Below are 15,619 nucleotides of genomic sequence, written 5' to 3'. Positions count from 1 at the left end.
ACTTCTTCTTTTCTGATTTGGATTCCTTTTATTTCCTTTTCTTTTCTGATTGCTGTGGCTAAAACTTCCAGAACTATGTTGAATAAGAGTGGTGAGAGTGGGCAACCTTGTCTTGTTCCTGATCTTAGTAGAAATGGTTTCAGTTTTTCACCATTGAGGACGATGCTGGCTGTGGGTTTGTCATATATGGCCTTTATTATGTTGAGGAAAGTTCCCTCTATGCCTACTTTCTGCAGGGTTTTTATCATAAATGGGTGTTGAATTTTGTCAAAAGCTTTCTCTGCATCTATTGAGATGATCATATGGTTTTTCTCCTTCAGTTTGTTAATATGGTGTATCACGTTGACTGATTTGCGTATATTGAAGAATCCTTGCATTCCTGGAATAAACCCCACTTGATCATGGTGTATGATCCTTTTAATGTGCTGTTGGATTCTGTTTGCTAGTATTTTATTGAGGATTTTTGCATCTATGTTCATCAGTGATATTGGCCTGTAGTTTTCTTTCTTTGTGACATCCTTGTCTGGTTTTGGTATCAAGGTGATGGTGGCCTCGTAGAATGAGTTTGGGAGTGTTCCTCCCTCTGCTATATTTTGGAAGAGTTTGAGAAGGATAGGTGTTAGCTCTTCTCTAAATGCTTGATAGAATTCGCCTGTGAAGCCATCTGGTCCTGGGCTTTTGTTTGTTGGAAGATTTTTGATCACAGTTTCAATTTCAGTGCTTGTGATTGGTCTGTTCATATTTTCTATTTCTTCCTGATTCAGTCTTGGCAGGTTGTGCATTTCTAAGAATTTGTCCATTTCTTCCAGGTTGTCCATTTTATTGGCATAGAGTTGCCTGTAGTAATCTCTCATGATCTTTTGTATTTCTGCAGTGTCAGTTGTTACTTCTCCTTTTTCATTTCTAATTCTATTGATTTGAGTCTTCTCCCTTTTTTTCTTGATGAGTCTGGCTAATGGTTTATCAATTTTGTTTATCTTCTCAAAGAACCAGCTTTTAGTTTTATTGATGTTTGCTGTTGTTTCCTTCATTTCTTTTTCATTTATTTCTGATCTGATTTTTATGATTTCTTTCCTTCTGCTAACTTTGGGATGTTTTTGTTCTTCTTTCTCTAATTGCTTTAGGTGCAAGGTTAGGTTGTTTGTTTAAGATGTTTCCTGTTTCTTAAGGTAGGATTGTATTGCTATAAACTTCCCTCTTAGAACTGCTTTTGATGCATCCCATAGGTTTTGGGTCGTCATGTCTCCATTGTCATTTGTTTCTAGGTATTTTTTAATTTCCTCTGATTTCTTCAGTGATCACTTCGTTATTAAGTAGTGTATTGTTTAGCCTCCAAGTGTTTGTATTTTTTACAGATCTTTTCCTGTAATTGATATCTAGTCTCATAGCATTGTGGTCGGAAAAGATACTTGATACAATTTCAATTTTCTTAAATTTACCAAGGCTTGATTTGTGACCCAAAATATGATCTATCCTGGAGAATGTTCCATGAGCACTTGAGAAAAATGTGTATTCTGTTGTTTTTGGATGAAATGTCCTATAAATATCAATTAAGTCCATCTTGTTTAATGTATCATTTAAAGCTTGTGTTTCCTTATTTATTTTCATTTTGGATGATCTGTCCATTGGTGAAAGTGGGGTGTTAAAGTCCCCTACTATGATTGTGTTACTGTCGATTTCTCCTTTTATGGCTGTTAGTATTTGCCTTATGTATTGAGGTGGTCCTATGTTGGGTGCATAAATATTTACAATTGTTATATCTTCTTCTTGTATTGATCCCTTGATCATTATGTAGTGTCCTTCTTTGTCTCTTCTAATAGTCTTTATTTTAAAGTCTATTTTGTCTGATATGAGAATTGCTACTCCAGCTTTCTTTTGGTTTCCATTTGCATGGAATATCTTTTTCCATCCCCTCACTTGCAGTCTGTATGTGTCTCTAGGTCTGAAGTGGGTCTCTTGTAGACAGCATATATATGGGTCTTGTTTTTGTATCCATTCAGCCAATCTGTGTCTTTTGGTGGGAGCATTTATTCCATTTACATTTAAGATAATTATTGATATGTATGTTCCTATTCCCATTTTCTTAATTGTTTTGGGTTCGTTATTGTAGGTCTTTTCCTTCTGCTGTGTTTCTTGCCTAGAGAAGTTCTTTTAGCATTTGTTGTAAAGCTGGTTTGGTGGTGCTGAACTCTCTCAGCTTTTTCTTGTCTGTAAACATTTTAATTTCTCCATCAAATCTGAATGAGATCCTTGCTGGGTAGAGTAATCTTGGTTGCAGGTTTTTCTCCTTCATCACTTTAATTATGTCCTGCCACTCCCTTCTGGCTTGTAGAGTTTCTGCTGAGAGATCAGCTGTTATCCTGATGGGGATTCCCTTCTGTGTTATTTGTTGTTTTTCCCTTGCTGCTTTTAATATGCTTTCTTTGTGTTTAATTTTTGACAGTTTGATTAATATGTGCCTTGGCATATTTCTCCTTGGATTTATTCTGTATGGGACTCTCTGTGCCTCCTGGACTTGATTAACTATTTCCTTTCCCATATTAGGGAAGTTTTCAACTATAATCTCTTCAAATATTTTCTCAGTCCCTTTCTTTTTCTCTTCTTCTTCTGGAACCCCTATAATTCAAATGTTGGTGCGTTTAATGTTGTCCCAGAGGTCTCTGAGACTGTCCTCTGTTCTTTTCATTCTTTTTTCTTTATTTTGCTCTGCATCAGTTATTTCCACTATTTTATCTTCCACCTCACTTATCCGTTCTTCTGCCTCAGTTATTCTGCTATTGATCCCATCTAGAGTATTTTTCATTTCATGTATTGTGTTTTTAATCGATGCTTGATTCATCTTTAGTTCTTCTAGGTCCTTGTTAACTGTTTCTTGCATTTTGTCTATTCTATTTCCAAGATTTTGGATCTTGGAAATAGAATCCTGGATCATCTTTACTATCATTATTCTGAATTCTTTTTCAGATAGACTGCCTAGTACCTCTTCATTTGTTAGGTCTGCTGGGTTTTTATCTTCCTCCTTCTCCTGCTGTGTGTTTTTCTGTCTTCTCATTTTGCTTATGTTACTGTGTTTGGGGTCTCCTTTTTGCAGGCTGCAGGTTCGTAGTTCCCGTTGTTTTTGGTGTCTGTCCCCAGTGGCTAAGGTTGGTTTAGTGGGTTGTGTAGGCTTCCTGGTGGAGGGGACTAGTGCCTGTGTTCTGGTGGATGAGGCTGGATCTTGTCTTTCTGGTGGGCAGATCCACGTCTGGTGGTGTGTTTTGGGGTGTCTGCGGACTTTTTATGTTTTTAGGCAGCCTCTCTGCTAATGGGTGGGGTTGTGTTCGTGTCTTGCTAGTTGTTTGGCATAGGGTGTCCAGCACTGTAGCTTGCTGGTCGTTGAGTGAAGCTGGGTGTTGGTGTTGAGATGGAGATCTCTGGAAGATTTTCGCCGTTTGATATTATGTGGAGCTGGGAGGTCTCTTGTGGACCAGTGTCCTGAAGTTGGCTCTCCCACCTCAGAGGCACAGCACTGACTCCTGGCTCCTCAATTTGGGATGATTGGTTGTCTATTCATGTATTCCACAGATGCAGGGTACATCAAGTTGATTGTGGAGCTTTAATCCGCTGCTTCTGAGGCTGCTGGGAGAGATTTCCCTTTCTCTTCTTTGTTCTCACAGCTCCCGGGTCTCAGCTTTGGATTTGGCCCCGCCTCTGCGTGTAGGTCGCCGGAGGGCGTCTGTTCTTCGCTCAGACAGGACAGGGTTAAAGGAGCAGCGCTTCGGGGACTCTGGCTCACTCAGGCCGGGTGGGGAGGGAGGGGCACGGGGTGCGGGGCGAGCCTGCAGCGGCAGAGACCGGCGTGACGTTGCACCAGCCCGAGGCGCATTGTGCGTTCTCCCAGGGAAGCCTTCCCTGGATCCCGGGACCCCGGCAATGACGGGCTGCACAGGCTCCCGGAAGGGCTGCGTGGACAGTGACCTGCGCTCGCACACAGGCCTCTTGGCGGCGGCAGCAGCAGCCCCAGCGTCCCACGCCCGTCTCTGGGGTCCGCGCTTTTAGCCCGGCTCGCGCCCGTCTCTGGAGCTCCTTTAAGCAGCGCTCTTAATCCCCTCTCCTCGCGCACCAGGAAACCAAGAGGGAAGAAAAAGTCTCTTGCCTCTTCGGCTGCTCCAGAGTTTTCCCGGACTCCCTCCCGGCTGGCTGTGGCGCATTAGCCCCCTTCAGGCTGAGTTCTCGCCGCCAGCCCCACTCCTCTCCCTGCGCTCAGACCGAAGCCCGAGCCTCAGCTTCCAGCGCCGCCCGCCCCAGCAGGCGAGCAAACAAGCCTCTCGGGCTGGTGAGTGCCGGTCCGCACCGATCCTCTGTGCGGGAATCTCTCCGCTTTGCCCTTCCCAGATACGTGGGGAGTTTCTTGCCTTTTGGGACGTCTGAGGTCTTCTGCCAGCGTTCAGTAGGTGTTCTGTAGGAGTTGTTCCACGTGTAGCTGTATTTCTGGTGTATCTGTGGGGAGGAAGGTGATCTCCGCGTCTTACTCTTCCGCCATCTTCCCCGGAAGTCGACCCCATTTTTCTATTGAGGAGGTTAAGGATCACTTGCAGCAATGAGCTTTCCCAAATCAAAAGATTTCAGGAATACATGAGTAGCTGTCCTAGCACTCTGATAACAAACAGCCATTCTTAAGAGGTGTTGAGGTCCCAGGAAAACAAGGCAGGTGTGGCCCTGCCATCATGGAGCTCATAGGCTAGATTCACAGAACTTCAGGGCTGCAAATTCTCCCCATGTGGAGGTCGTTTTTTTTGTTTGTTTGTTTGTTTGTTTTTGCGGTACGCAGGCCTCTGACTGTTGTGGCCTCTCCCGTTGCGGAGCACAGGCTCCGGACGCGCAGGCCCAGCGGCCATGGCTCACGGGCCCAGCTGCTCTGCGGCATGTGGGATCTTCCCAGACCGGGGCATGAACCCGTGTCCCCTGCATCGGCAAGTGGACTTTCAACCACTGTGCCACCAGGGAAGCCCCATGTGGAGGTCTTTAGCTCAGCAATTAGAGAGCTGAAGAAATTGCTTTTTTCCACAGACTGAAGCTGGGCCCACATTTAGCCTAGGAGTAAATGGTGCAGCAACCAGAGTGTGAGGCCAGCAGACACCCTCAAGGTGGGGGTAGGCAGGGGGCGGGGGGCACCCCGGCTTACATTTGAACCTCCTGGGGAGCCATAAAAAATACTGGTGCCAGGTGTGCCCTGGACCTCTGAAGTCAGAAGCTGGGTTTTGGTGGGAGGGGATAGTCATGGGTACGTTTAAGTGTCCCACTTGATTCTAATGTGCAACCAGAGTTATAAATCAGTGTTCTGATAGAAAGATTGGGGCAGTACAGGGACACAGTTGTGAAGTTCTAATTCTGCTTCTTTACTTCGCTTTCCCCTGCCTTCCTCCTGTATCCCTGCAGCTCCTTCCAGCTGGTCCCATCCTGAGCACCCACATCTGCTGCATCCCAGCTACCTAACATGGGGGCTGAGATGTGCTCCTGGGTTCATTACCATGAAAGTCTTCACTCTCTCAGATCCTAAAGATGCATTTAAAAGGGGCCTTCTCAGGGAGGACTTAATAGTCATAATGGTGACAAATAAGGCACAGAGAGAGCCAAGGTGCAGTGGGCCTTTGGGTTTCTGTTCCATCTCACCACAGAGGCAGCCATCTGCTGGGCTGAATTATGGGGCTGGGCCTGATGTACAAAGGTAGGTCAGCTCTCACTGGTGAGACTACCTTCTCTCTCCCCACCCCTGCCTCAGATATCTCAGGGGAGTTAGAAGACACTCATATCCTGCTGCTTGCCCATGGCCAGAATGGCTCCAGGTACACAGCCCAACAGAGGCCGGGGCCTGGAGCAGAGCAGGTGCCAACCCAGCTGGGGAGCTCATTCCCCCCACCCTCCCCACCTCTCACCTCCCCTCGGGCATTTTCTCAGTGACCCAGAGAAGGAAAAGAAGTCCCGCAGTCTCCGCCCAGACATGTGGTATTATGGGCCTTTGTGGAGCTGAGCCTGCCCTGCCCCAAGACCTTGATGCTTTCCTAAGGCGGGGGTGATTCCCCAAGCCTGCAGCAACTGGAACATGTTCTGGAATTCATTGGGATTACCAGGGGCCATGAGAGGAGGTGGACAGGGACACTGACCAAAGGTCCCAAAGCGATACAGTCCAGCTTACCTGATGCCAGAGAGCGAGATGTTATGGTGACAGAAGCCAGCTTTAGGACTGTCATCCTATTGGTTGGTTATCACTACTGTTATCTGATTTACATACTTCCATAAGCATTTATTGCACTAGATCCCTCTGGCCTTAAGTCGATGGTGTAATGGGAAAAACGACCCACAGATGAAACCGTGCCTGTGGATGCAGAGCGTTAGATGGTAGACTCTCCAGCCATCAGCTGGACGGAGGTGGGTGTCCCCACGGAAGTCTGCCTATTGGTCCTCCTTGGCCTGATTTCTTCAACTGCAGAATCAAAAGAGCACTGCTGACTCCAGGGCTGCTCCCCTAGGATGTTGTAAAAGTGAACAAGTTATTGATGGCAGGGAACTGGCAGTCTCTGAGTAGAAAGGGTAATAAATCAAACATTCCATTATGTCTGTTTCCAATTTCTCCTTTCAGTGAATGTTTGCTCATCGTCTACAGCGTGTAGCAGCATACCCCTGCTCTAGTAATGCTAATCTTCTGTGTGTCATAGGTTAAGAGCATAAACTCGGGATCCATTCTGCCTAGATTTTAATCCCGGCTCTCTACTTCCCAGCTGTGTGACCCTGGGTAAGTTACTTCACTTCTCTGTGCTTCAGTTTCCTCATCTGTTAAGTGAGGATAATAATAGTACTTACCTCACAGGGTTGTTATAGAGAATAAATGTGTTAATATATATAAATGGCTTAAAATCGTGCCAAGCACGTGATAAGGGCTCTTCACTACAAAGATGATTAACACAGCACTTTCACATAATGAGTTCACAGAAGCTTATTTATCTGTTTGGCACCTAAACTCTAACACAGTGTTTTTCTAACTTGTCTGATGTTTAAAAGACAAAAATACCCAAGGTACTTGTGAAAAATAGAGGTTCCAGGCCACTGCCCTGAAGATTCTGATTCAGCAGGTCCGGAAGGGATCCGAGAAGCAGTATATTTAACAAATGGCCCAGGTGATCCTAATGAAGAGTTTAGGGAATCAGCTGCTGTAATGGGGCTAAGAGGCAAAACCTGGCCTCTCTGGGCTTCCCTGTACTCCTGCCAGTTAATCTGAAACACCAGGGAGGGGAAGGCTCTTTCACTTTGGAGCTTTGGGAAAGCTCACGTTGTCCCCGCCCCCATCCCATTTCAGCAAGAGAGCCTTCCTAGAAGAGGTGGAGGGATTTCCAGGACTGGAACAAAGGGAGAGACCTTGACTCACAGACAAGAAGAGGGTGAGGTATTGCAAGACTGGGGATGCAGGAGAAGACGTGGCCATGGCAGGGTGGGCCAGGGGTGCCTAGAGGCACCCGAGTTTGGCACTTCTTTGAGAATTGCACATGTTTATAGAGTCCTGAGCTTCACGGCATCTGGCCAGTCTCTCCAGGCATCTGTTCTTCCCTACACCCAGGATAAAATCCTGAGGTCCCTGTAAACTACAGGCCCATTTTCCCAGAAGTTCAGACCCTGTTCTTGAATCAGGTGTTCATTGATTGAACCACATCTCCTGAGCATTCACCAGGCATTGGGAACACAAAATTGGGTGAGTCTATGACCAAGAGCTTCTCTCCCAGTGTGATTCAGACCTCTCTCCATGGAGAAGCTCAGAAGCTTGGTGTCCCGTGGGAAAGACATGTGAGAAGCTATTAGCAATGCTAAGTGACAAGTGTGTGCTAGTGGTCCACCACTGCTGCCATGGGAGCTCTGAGGAGAGGCGAACTCTTCTGGGGAGGTGAGTGTTGCAGTCTTGGAAGGCTCCTCAGAGGAGTTGAGCCAGTTCTTGAAGGATGAGAAAGTGCAGTCAGACTGCCAGAGTAAGAAGAGGTATTCTTTTTTATATAAATTTATTTATCCATCTATTTTTGGCTGTGTTGGGTCTTCGTTGCTGCATGCTGGCTTTCTCTAGTTGCAGCAAGCAGGGGCTACTCTTCATTGCTGTGCACGGGCTTCTCATTGCAGTGGCTTCTCTTGTGGTGGAGCACGGGCTCTAGGCACACGGGCCTCAGTAGCTGTGGCATGCGGGCTCTGTAGTTGTGGCTCACGGGCTCTAGAGCGCAGTCTCAGTAGTTGTGGCGCATGGGCTTATTTGCTCTGCGACATGTGGGATCTTCCCGGACCAGGGCACGAACCTGTGTCCCCTGCACTGGCAGGCAGATTCTTAACCACTGTGCCACCAGGGAAGTCCCAGAAGAGGTATTCTAATTTTTAAAAAATTAGAGGAAAGACAGCAAGGTGTAAAAGGGCACAGATGTGGCTGGAATGCAAAGGCTGAGCATGGGGATGGGAAAGTAGGTTGGCCTGGCTCCCAGAGATCCCTGGGTTCCATGCAGGGCATCCCTCCCTCCCCGTGGGGAGAGCAGCAGAGATGAGAAAGCCCCAAGATGATGTCCATCCCCAGCAATGTTCTTCACTTCCATGGAAAATCCAGCCCCTCACTCATCTAGGAACAGGAAGCAGCACTCACTGTAACTGAACCTTCTGCCGGGACTTGCTTTACCCACGATCAAATCCTGGCCCAGTCTCTGCCTGAGGCCAAATTAGGCCCTGGTGTTATGTGCTAGCCAAGTCTCCTCTTGTGAAGGGGGTGTGGTTTCGTGGTCATTTTGTAACTTCCCGAATGCCTCTTTGAAGCTTTGGAGCAAGCCGGGACCTATCTGTGCCCTCAGATCTCTATGAAGGAGAGGGTATAGTTAGAGCCGTTATCCCCCAGAGTGTGCTGGGCAGGCGGGGTGGTGGTGGGGGCTTTAGGATGGGCCCTCGCTCCTGCCCAGATGCCCCCTCCCACCTGTCGTGTTGCTATAAATTCTTACCATCTGAGTCACATTTACAATCCTGTAGAAGTGAGTAAGGCTGTGTCACCTTGGGTTGGTAAGTCACAGGTGTTTATTGGTGCTCCTTCCACACTTCTCTATCTTTGCACCTGTCACCTCTGTTTAGACAACTGCCACATTTGTCTGATGATCAGGCCTATTAGCTGTGCCCGGTATTTTCGATTGGCAGCAGGACATTTATGGCTGAGAGCAGTATATCTTTGTTGTTAAGGACAAGGACTCCAGAGTCCGTCTGAGTTTGGAACCAGTTCCACCTCCTATGTCACCTTAACTTTTCTTTGCCTCAATTCTTTTATCTGTAAAATGGGAATAGGAAAGTACCTACCTCCTTGGGCTGTGGGGAAAAGAAAATGAGCTCATATACATAAATTTCTCCAACAGTGTCTGGCACACGGTAAGCACACAATAAAAATTAGCTGTAAGTATTATCTCCTTTCAGAAGTCCTGCTCTCACTTCAAACTCGTATGTTGAAGTGGAGACCTGAGTTCTTAGTTCTGGCCTGGTCCCTCCATTAAAAAGCTCTAGAAGCTCTTATATAACAGGCAAAGAAATGAAGCCCAGGGTGATGAAGCCACTTGCTCAGGGTCACACAGAAAGCCAAAGGGAAAGCTGGTGCTTCAGACTCATGGCCACTTCCCACGAGCCTGCTCGCACCAGCCCGGTGACCCCACAGGAAGCTTCGGGCACTGCGGAGAGCCCTTGAAGAACAATTTAAACTTAGTACCACAATCACCTGGGCTACTTTCTGAAAATGCAGATTCCTGGGGTCCCCTATTGGATTCTGATCCAGTAAGTCAGGATGGGGCCCCAGATTAGCATTTTAAAAAGCATACCTTCTTCCCTTCCCCCAACCAGGCAATTCTGATTCAGCTGGTTTGTACTTTGAAAAATGCCTCTCAAAAGCCAGTCTCCCTCACGTGCTGCCCCTGGAGATGAAATCCCAAGCAGGGCCCAGTAAGGCCCTCTGGCCAGCCCTAGGCTGTACTAGTGCAGTTACTAGGCACGCCTGTGGTCCCTCAGAGGTATTTCAGGAATTTGGTCACATTCTTTCACACTCTCATCCTGAAAAGGAACTGCCAGTCCTTCAGACAAAGATGCACCTGTACCCCTGCAAAATCAGTGGGGCATTCAACACCAAGATCATCATTCCACTGAGCCTTGTTTACTGCAGTCGGAATGCTGGGAGCTAGGGGGATTGTGGGTAATCTGATTCATGGCACCTCCCTCTGCCATGGGTGACCTCATCCAAGGCTCACTACATGCAATACTGCCTCAGAAGCTTCCGTCCTAACTTTCCTACAACACTGACTGTGTGGCCCTTCTTACCAGAGGGAGGAAATCAAATACTTGAAGAAAGAACAGATACTCAGAGAGCAGTGTTTTGAGATAGTGGAAAGGACAGTTCTTTCTATCTGCTTATTAAGGGACTCTGGCTGTGGACAACTATCCGCTAGGAAAAGAGAAAGCATTCCCAAACAGAGTAAGTGCTCCATTCTGAGATATTTTTTAAAACGTTGACAGGAGTCATCCAGCTTATGGAAGATTTCATTTTGGAGGGTTTTAAGAGCTGTTTCTTCTCAGCTTTTGACTTTCTCTTGCTCAGAACTTGTACCCGCGCCCGTGTTCATTTATTTCCATTTCTGAGTTATCACTGGGACACAGAGATAACAAGGTCTGCTGATCAGAATACAGCTGTGAGGACTAAGAAAGACCATAATAACTGTCCTGCAGCAATCTGAGGTTGGCCTTTCTCAGCAGGGTGGCCTGCAGGGGCAAGTGTATAACCTTCAGGATCACCCAGAATGGGTTCCAGTCCCAGATCTGCTGGTCTCTGGCTGTGGGGCCTTGGACGGGTTACTTAATTCTGAGTCTCCATTTTCCTGTCTGTAAAATGTGGATACTTATATGGAACTTATAGGGCTTTTGTGCTGATCAAAGGACACAGTGAATGTCTAGCATGATGCCCATCACAAGACAGCCAATATATAGTTGTTATTCTTTTCTTCCCTATTTTCTTCTTGGTAACAGTGATTGAGATTGTCCCATTGTTCAACTAAAGAGAAAAGGAATCATTCTGAAGCTAGAAGAAAGGGAAATGAAATAAAGCATATTTAACCCATCCAGTGGAAGGCAATAAAGCAAAAAAAAAAAAAAAAAAAAAGAGAGAGAGAGAAGGAAAGACACAAATAACTAGAAAACAAAAAGTGGTAGAAGTTAGTTAAAATATATCAGTAAACAAAACACATACAAACAGATTAAACTCAGCTGCTAAAGAATAAATTTTCAGATTGGATTTACTTTTTTTTCCATTCACTCATTCAAGAAATAATTATCTACTATGTTCTAGGCACTGGTCAAAGCACTGGAATCTAGCTAAAAGCTATTCACAAAATATACATGTAAAGACAAAGAAAGAAGAAAGTTGAAAGCAAAAGATTAGGAAAAAATACACCAGGTAAGGATTAACTAAAAGAAAGTTGATTTAGCAATATTAGTTCAAAACAAAATAGACCTTAAGACAGAAACTTGGAAGTAAAGAAGGTCTTGATAAAGGGAACAGTTCACCCGAAAAATATAACTATCTTGAACCTATACTCATAACATGGCCTCAAAATACATAAAGCAAAAACTGACAACATTATGAGGAAATACTGACAATCCACATCATAGTAGTAGATTTTAATCACTTCTCTCAGAAAGTGTTCCAACAAACAAAAATTAGGAAGGATATAGAAGATTTGAACTACAGGTTAAATTTATGACCCTTGCATCTCATAAATAAAGAATAAATAGCTTTTCAAGTAAAACTTATAGGAATTAATCAGTACCATATGCCACAAAGGCACTAAAGAATTGATAATATACAATTAATTCTCTGTGCAGTGCAATAAAATTATAAGTCAGTAACCAAAACCTTTCCACACAGAACCCATGTGTTAAGAAAATTTCTAAGTAGATTTCTAAATAATTAATGGGTCAAAGAAAGAATAACCATGGAAATTTAAAAATATAACTGAATAACAACAAAGTATTACATAGCAAAGAGCAACATAAATTCAATTACCACCCCACGGGCATCTCCATAGCACAGCGATATTCCAAGAGCTTGGGGCTCAGACAGCATATGGAAGCCCTGAAAACTAGAGCAGGTGGAGTTACAGTAGTGCTAGAGAAGATTATTTCTCAAATACCTTTTTTAAAAAAATTGAAGTATAGTTGATTTACAATATTGTGTTAGTTTCAGGTCTATAGCACAGTGATTTGGTTATACGTACATATATATCTCTATTCTTTTTCAGATTCTTTTCCCTTATAGGTTATTACAAAATATTGAGTAGAGTCCCCTGTGCTATATAGTAGATCTTGTCGGTTATCTATTTTATATATAACAGTGTGTACATGTTACTCTCACATACCTTTTATTCCTCCCTGCTTTCTCTTACACTGTTGCCTCTGTCTGGAACGCCTTCTGCCCCTGCATATCCTCCAACTGCCTACGCACCCTGACCCTCATCTGGTGAACTTTTCATACGTTAAGAACCAGTTCAATTGTCATTGACTCAGCTAACCCTTGGCTCCTACAGCGTCTCTTTTCAGGAGCACTTCTTGATCACAAGTGCTGTACGGTGTACATGTTTCTTCTTTTCAATAGCTATAAACTCTAAAGAGTAGGGACTACATCCTAGTCTTCTTCACCTACCTAGAGCCACACACAGTAGGCACTCGGTAAGTTTTTGTTGAAAGACCATTGGGATTTTCATCTCCACCCTATGTCTTGAATTACCTGGAGCATTTCAGACTGTGACCTGCCTACCGTGGCTGGAGGGAAGCCCTCCACTCTGGTTTCCAGAACTGTACCACAGAAGCTCCCACCATTTCTGTGCCAGGGAGAGCCAGAGAGCCACATTCCTACCAGGTCATGGCCCCCACTGAAACCACAGTTAAAATGCAATGCCACCCTGAAGGAGGACGCTTTAAGTCAGAGCCCAGTATTTTTAGCAGATTTCATTTCACAATCTGCCCCCGGAAGTCTGCAAATTTGGACTTTGGGCCCAAACCCTGCCTAGAAATTGACATTCACCTGCTTTTACAGAAAAAAGTAAGATTTCACTCTAGGCAAGGAAAAACCTCAATAAAGACTGCATTTACCTTCCTGGGGAGCCATTTACCTGATGTGAACTGAATCCTAAAATGCAAATTCTTTCTTGGGGAATGAGTATGGCAGCTGCTGTTGCAACATTGCTCAGAACGATTTGAAAACAATTCTGTTATTATTACTATCACTATCATTATTTCAACCTAGCAATTAAGTTAGTATGGTTAAGTCAGCATTTTCAGCAAATTGTTATGGCATGAAGGAGTGTGTGTGTGTCTCTGTGTGTGTGTGTGTCTGTGTGTCTGTGTTTGGGATTACAGCTGTCATCATCATTTCTATTCTGTTTTAGGGGTTAAATATTTAACCACAAGTATGTGCTGCAGGCTGAAACCTGATGAGTGAGGGGAGCCAGGGAGAAAGGGGGGCTCCTAACCATACTTCTTATTAATATGAAGGTAATAAACATGACTGTTTAATAGAGTACGTGTAAGCTGGCCTATGAGGCCACAATAGATCACGTGTGTACACATCAGCATCTCAGCACCTCCCATGGATCCTGGCATTCTCCATGTCTGAGCACTGTGGCAGCCCATAGGAGGCTAAAGTGAACTTGACTTAAGCAAGTAGAAGCAGCACTTGTGGTGTGTATCCCCCAGAGGCCACTACTTGATTTATTAGCACATCTACAATTACCCAGCACTTCAGCAGACCTGTAAAGCAGGGGAGGGGGCGAATAGCATTAGATCCCTTGCATGGAGTCAGGGCAGCATCATTGAAAAAGTTGGAGTGTTGGAGTCAGCCAGACCTGAATGTGAGTCCTAGCTGTGTGACCCTGCGGAGATTACTTAACCTCTCTGAATCTGTCTTCTCATCCACACAATAGTGGCTATAACCCTCTCTCTTAGGGTGGTCATGAAGATTAAAAGGGATAAAATTTATATCACATTTACTCTTTGCACATGCACTGTAGGCACTCACTGAAGAGCAGCTACTTGGTTGTTAGTTATTCTGTTCTCATTAGTTCACGTCATCTCAATGCTTATTTTCTAGCCCAGTGCCTACCTCAGGGCTCCCATGGTACTTGTTGACCAGGGCCATTCAGAACCTCGATGACCAAAAGGACTGTACTGAAGACACCCAGGAAGATGCACCCCACCTCTGGGAATCTCTCCACTCTCTCCCCTGGCCCTGGGAAGTAATTTGAGATGTCCAGCTGGGCATTGCTCTTAGAGGACAGTGTGTTTACAAGCACTGCCAGGGCCATGGTGTGCAGGCTAGGATGGGACCGTCCGCTCAGGGACTGGGTTTGGGTCTCCCTTCCCTGGGGGCTCCCTGTTGATCGGTAGTGTTCCTTGGGAGGCACGCACGTAACATGCCCCTACATGCACACACTCATACACACACTTGTACACACCTACACAGATGTACATTCACACACACACACATACACTCATACACAGCGTTATGCCTCATCTTCTTTTTGGAGACTTCGGTTTGAACTGAATATCTTGGGCCATCACTGCAATGGCAGTACCCCTGTTGAGAGCGTGGACATAAAAGATACATAAATAATCTTATCAGTGGTTTAATCCCCCATCCTTAAGCTTACTTTTTAAAACTTGGAAATAATAAAAAGGTAGAAAAGAGAGGGGAAATATCTATAGTCCCACTCTCCACAAACCTTTGCTAACACCTAGCAATATCTCTTGCAAGTCTTTATGCATATTTTATTTTACATCATAATGATTATCCTCTGTATTTAATATCTGTGTGTATGCACTGCTTCTTTCACTTAATTTTATAGAGTAAGCATCATTTTAATAGTTGCATAATATTCTATAAAGAAGGATACACCACGATTTATTTGTCCCAGTCATTGGAATCTTAGATTGCTGTCCAAATGTTTGCTATTATAAATGGAATTATGAAATCAAGTTTTCTTCTGCTTTGGGAGTTATTATCTCAGGAATTATTTTCTAGAAATATAAGGTTAAAGGTTATATGGCTCTTAATACGTATCACCAACTGATTTCCAAAAGAGTTACATCAGTGTATAAACCCCCAAACTTTTGCTCTTGATCTTCACTGATATGATCCCCCAAGAAAAACCCCAGCATCCTTGGAGGATGCCTCATTTAGGCAGCAGGACATAGTTGCACCACTAAGTTCATCACTCATCAAAAGGTGTCTCCAACACCACTGAGTACCGGAGATGACGTTAGGGTTCAAAGAAACAAACTTCTTAAAGTATTAGAAAAACTATGAAACACACAAAATCCCTGTTTCCATAAGTATTATTGTTTAGGACTTGGCTAAAGTATGTATTTAAGTTTTGTAAAAAGAAGAACTACTATGTAATGAAAGTGCAGACCACACCCTATTATGATAAAAGCTGTAAAAGTGCAGCAGCAATGTCCATCCTGGTCAAATAGGCAGAGCCCAGCCATGCCCTTAGAAGGAATTAGGGACAAGGGCAGGAAAAATGAGCAAAGAAAATGGCTTTCCACACAC

The 15,619-nt window shown here is 44.6% G+C and overlaps 1 long non-coding RNA gene across 4 annotated transcripts in view; it reads left to right on the top strand.

The window, feature by feature from the left end:
* Positions 1-15,619, top strand: part of LOC132487544 (uncharacterized) — a 139,447-nt gene that overhangs the window by 100,469 nt on the left and 23,359 nt on the right. For all 4 annotated transcript variants that reach the window (XR_009531652.1, XR_009531651.1, XR_009531653.1 and 1 more), the window contains one exon: positions 6,696-6,772. This is a non-coding gene — a long non-coding RNA (uncharacterized LOC132487544). The remainder of the gene's footprint in view (positions 1-6,695; positions 6,773-15,619) is intronic.

The sequence above is a fragment of the Mesoplodon densirostris genome, chromosome 4 (assembly GCF_025265405.1).
Source record: "Mesoplodon densirostris isolate mMesDen1 chromosome 4, mMesDen1 primary haplotype, whole genome shotgun sequence".
NCBI classification, from domain to species: Eukaryota; Metazoa; Chordata; class Mammalia; order Artiodactyla; family Ziphiidae; genus Mesoplodon; species Mesoplodon densirostris.
Note: the sequence above shows the minus strand (reverse complement) of the source record. Positions and strands in the feature narration are given on the sequence as shown.